We start from the raw sequence: 5,514 nt of genomic DNA, 5'->3' as shown, positions 1-5,514 counted from the left end.
AAAAAAAAAGCACTTTGGCGCCTGACGGCGCTTGCCTCACCGCCGCCCGGAGCGGTCATTGGCTGGCTGAATCAATGACGTAACTGACTGGACCCCGCCCCCGCGCCCTTGTGGGAAGTGTAGTTTTAGTCCCTCCCCAACAAGCTTGAACTTGCTGGCAGTTCTCCACGTGGAAACTACAAAAACCAAGCGCCGGTGCGAGCCGTGAGCAGCAGAATCTGAAATGCGGTGCCGCTATTTATTTGTTGATTTTATCACGGGGGATGACGGGAGTTGTATGCTCCTGCGGAACACAACTGGGAAGAACTTTTCACCTGTTCTTTCTTGCTGTGATTCCATGCCCCGACGTTTGTGAGTCATGGATTTCAAGTAGTGCTAGGCAGACGGCGAAGGTTCTAACGCTAGAATAATCAGCAAAGTTCGGGCAATTGAGATTGTTTAAAACAGAGCTCATTGCTGGAATGTATCCTCAGTAAACAGTCCCAAAGATACAAATGGGACGTCTGGTTGGCTACCGTATAACTAAAACAGTTTACACTTAGAACATGGAATAAATATTTCCTGTATTGAAAGATGCATCAATAGTTCTCGATAGCCTCTTATACACTGTATTTTGAGGTCCGTCTCTTCTTCATTCTAATGTAATTGACATATACGTACACCTTCACGGGAAAAAAAGTAAGCAACCAGGAATAACGGATGATGTCTTAATATCTAATGGGCTATTTTTGCAATAACTATATAAGGTTGAATAAATAAACTGTATTAAACGTCTGTCACCCCGGACGTTGTCTTTTTCTTTCGATTACTTCCCGCATTTGTTCAACCGTGTTATATTTAGCCCTTCACTGCTGAGTTTGTTTCCTTAAAGACGTTAACACTCAATAGAGATTGGGTATTGTTATTTTCCACCTGTCTTTACTTAACTTTTTCCCCCCCAGGGAAATGTGTCTTTAGTTCATAATTTAATATTCATAATCCAATATTCTATTGGAGCTGAAACACGTTATGCATTTGCATTTCTTTTCTCCCTCCTTTTTCTTATACACTAGACTTTTCCACAGTTCTTAATCAGGAGAGTTACCTGTCAGATTGATGAATCGCGAAGGAAATTTACCTGAGTCTCAGTGAGAATTACCTAGTTTATTTTCTGTACTTTTATCTAAAATCTGGGGCTTCCCTCATAGCTCAGTTGGTAAAGAATCTGCCTACAATACAGGAGACCTGGGTTCGATTCCTAGGTCGGGAAGATCCCCTGGCGAAGGAAATGGCAATCCACTCCAGTATTCTTGCCTGGAAAATCCCATGGACACAGGAGCCTGGCGGGCTACAGTCCATGAGGTTGCAAGAGTCGGACATGATTTAGCGACTTAAAGCTTCCTCCCTCCCTTCCTTCTTCTGGCTGTTTTTAAGACATTTTTGATATTTTTGCAATTCACGGTGGCGAATCTAGGTTTTAATTCCTTCCTTCCCTCCCTTTCTCTTGCCTTGAAAACACACACACACACACACAAACTTTTTTTAACCATGCTTAGGATTTAAGAGGATTTCTGAATCTCAGGAATAATGTCCTGCAACAATTATAGAAAATTCTCACCCTTTATCTTTTTAGTGTTCTTTATTTCTTATTTTTTCTCCATTATATCTTAGAACATCTATTATAGGACATTAGTATGAATTTCTCACTTTATCCTCCATTTCTCTTAGCCTTTCTTTTATATGGTCCATCTCAAATTTTTCAAACACTTTTTAGTTTTAGAAGTTCTGTTTGCTTCTCTTTTTCTGCCATTTTCTAATTTCCTAAACAAATTAAGCATAGTCCGTACTCTGTTAATGGAGAAGGCGATGGCACCCCATTCCAGTACTCTTGCCTGGAAAACCCCATGGATGGAGGAGCCTGGTAGGCTGCAGTCCATAGGGTCGCAAAGAGTCGGACACGACTGAGCGACTTCACTTTCACTTTCCACTTTCATGCATTGGAGAAGGAAATGGCAACCCACTCCAGTGTTCTGGCCTGGAGAATCCTAGGGACGGGGGAGCCTGGTGGGCTGCCCTCTATGGGGTCGCACAGAGTCGGACACGACTGAAGCGACTTAGCAGCAGCAGCAGCAGCAGTACTCTGTTAAATCCAGTACTGAAAATGTTATGGGTCTTTTGTGCTGTCTGCTGTTTCTCCTAACTTTTGCACATGGTGTCTGCCTCCTTGTGGGTTATTATTTGTGACTCTGTGGTGTGTTTCTGGGGTTGTAACTGGAAATTCTTACAGGCCATAGTTAAAACTCAGAGAAGGCAATGGCACCCCACTCCGGTACTTTTGCCTAGAAAATCCCATGGGCGGAAGAGCCTGGTAGGCTGCGGTCCATGGGGTCGCTAGAGTCGGAGACGACTCAGCGACTTCACTTTCACTTTTCACTTTCATGCATTGGAGAAGGAAATGGCGACCCACTCCAGTGTTCTTGCCTGGAGAATCCCAGGGACGAGGGAGCCTGGTGGGCTGCCGTCTATGGGGTCGCACAGAGTCAGACACGACTGCAGCAACTTAGCAGCAGCAGCAGCATAGTTAAAAATAAGTTTTCCTAGAAATTATTAGAATTTGCTTCTGCAAATTTCTCGGAGGCACCATCAATTCTAGTACCAGATTAAATTATCCACTTGAGGTTTATTGGATTGCACAGATTGAATGAATTTGGGCCTCAAATCAGAGTGGCTTGTTATAGATTCTCAAGGGAGACTTTTTCTTCTGGAGTCCCCTGATCGAGACAGGCATGAAGCCCACTGGCCCTCACTTACTTCTCAGTATGCTCTCATTTTTCTTGCTGCCTTTCTTTTTATCCCCTTTGAGAATTTCTTCATCTGTTACTAGTACATCAATTTATTTGATTTTTTAACCCAGCATTTTTGGTTGTTTTCAGCAGGTGGTTCATTCACAATTAGCTGAAAGAACATGCTGTCAAAAATTGAAGAAATAGAAGTCCATCATTTCAGGGTAATTTGAGCTTCTTCAGGGAGTTTTCCGTATTCAGGAAACAGAAATAATATATCATTTGCAATTCAGTCAATATATATCCACCACTCCAGAGAAATAAAAAAATTATAGCACTTACACCCTATGTATTTTACTTAATGGATGTGATTTTTGTTGGTTTTTTTTTTGTTTCATTTTTTATTGAAGCATAAGTGACATATAACATATTACTTTCAAGTGTACAATGTATGATTTGATATCTGTTTTTTTAATGTTTTATTTTAATGCAATTTTAAAGGTTGCTTTCCACTTATAGTTTATTATAAAATAGGGTTTTTCCCATTTATAGTTATTACAAAATATTGGTTGTATTGCTTATATTGTACAATACATCCTTGAGCCTATCTTATACCAAGAGTATGTAATGACTGTAATTATTATTCTTGGACCATGTATCAGCTGCAGAAAATTGTACACAGATGTCATAGCTTCTTACATCATTAACTCATATAGCAGATACTACTTGGAGTAGCTGCCCACGTAACAACCACTACTGCATTTCTAGGAAGGGCCCCTTCTATATAGGGATGACCATATCTGTATTCCATTACTGTACAGCTGATCAGAGCTTATTAACTTACCAAGAACAGACCAAAGCCGGACCTATCAGATGCATTCTCTTGGGATTTTAAATTGGGAATGAAGAAGCTTGAAAACTGATGTCAGAGTGACAGAATTGCATTAATTTCAACACAATAAATAGGTGGTCCACAAACGCCTGTTGCCAAGATACTCCAGAGAAGCTCTGTTTTTTTCCTTGCCTTTTTCTCCTTTTGTCTGTCACTTTTGATAACATGAGTTGTGTGATCTTGAGAAAGTTATTTTATCACTCTGTGCCTCTGTTTCCTGATCTGTAAACCAGAAATAGCAATAGTAGCAAAGTTATAGGAGTGTTAGATTGAAATAATACCATCCATGCAAAGCACTTAGGTTAATGCCTGAGAAATATTATACAACAAATGACAGCTTCTTTATCATCATCATTAAGACTGTTAAGACCCCTTGTAAGTTATCCATATGCAGATGCCCCTTTGTGCTACTCTTAGCTTTGCGTAAGATCCCTGCTGATTTTGCGTCTGGACACCACCTAGAACTCACCTGTTGTGTTGCCACTGTCATACTAAATTCAGAGAATTGGTTCAAGAAAGGCTACGTGAGAAGACTGCACTGAAGGCTAAGTAGAAGGAATCAGAAGAGATTCAAAGCAGATGCAACATGACTGTCTTGGACAGGAGTCCAAGACAAAGGAAAATGTAAATTCTTCATACAGCATGTCCTCAGGGGAAGCTTTGCCTATGGCTTAAGGTTCTGCTGCTTCCCTGTCTTACAAAGAAAACTATCATCTTCAAAACTTGCTAGTAAAACTTTGAAATGAGATATTTTCTTCACTTTGTGCCAATCAATATATGCTCCCTGACAGACCTCTCTAATAGAGTAAAATGCTATCTTTACAAGACTTCTCTAATTTTACATCTTTAAAATCCATTGAGCCATTTACTAGATCAGTTATAAGCAGAGAATAAGGTGATGATTTAGTCTCAAAGTCATGTCCTACTCTTGGGACCCCATGAACTGTAGCCCACCAAGCTCGTCTGTCCATGGGGTTTTCCAGGCATGATTACTGGAGTGGACTGCCATTTCCTACTCCAGGGGATTGAACCCTTCCCAACCCAGGGATTGAACCCATGTCTCCTGCATTGCAGGCAGATTCTTTTCTTCTTTAACATTTTTTCCTCTTTTTAAAATTTTTAGTTTATTATGTATTTATTTTTTATTGCTCTGGGTCTTTGTTGCTGTACACAGGCTTTCTCTAGTTGTGGTGAGAAGAGGGCCACTCTCTACTTGTGGCACATGGCTCAGTTGTCCTGTGGAATGTGGGATCTTCCTGGATCAGGGATTGAACCTGTCTCTCCTGCGTTAGCAGGCGATTCTTATCCAGGAACCATCAGGGAAGTCCCACAGAGGGATTCCCTACCGCTGAGCCAGCAGGGAAGTCCAAGCAGTAGGGCAATAGTCTTACTTTCCATATCTGTGGATGTTTCCAGCCATTCCCACTCTCAATACTCACTAAAGAGATGTCGTTAAAGAAGGTTCTACTTTCCTGACCTGGTTCCTGGGTGTTTGTGATGGAAGAATCTGGGGAAGAGGAGAGGAAGAGGAATGGGAGCAGAGTTAAGAAGACACTGCAGAGAGGATTGCTAATGAGGGTTCAGTGCATGCGAGAGGGAAAATACTGAACAGAATGTTGAATAATTGGTTATGAAGCTGTCACAAGATCATTTCCTCAAGACAACTGGAAATTCTGGATAAAAAGCTTGAAACCCTCATGTGCTGGAAATGAAGCATCAACTCAGAATAGTGAGCAAAAGTTGGAACAGGATGTTCCTGGGTGTCAAACTGCAAATAAGGTTGCTAACCAACCACCTGAAATCGTAAGTGAAAAGGCTGCTGCTACTGCTGCTAAGTCACTTCAGCCATATCTGACTCTG

The sequence above is a fragment of the Bubalus bubalis genome, chromosome 8 (assembly GCF_019923935.1).
Source record: "Bubalus bubalis isolate 160015118507 breed Murrah chromosome 8, NDDB_SH_1, whole genome shotgun sequence".
NCBI lineage: Eukaryota > Metazoa > Chordata > Mammalia > Artiodactyla > Bovidae > Bubalus > Bubalus bubalis.
This window is presented reverse-complemented; position numbering follows the sequence as displayed.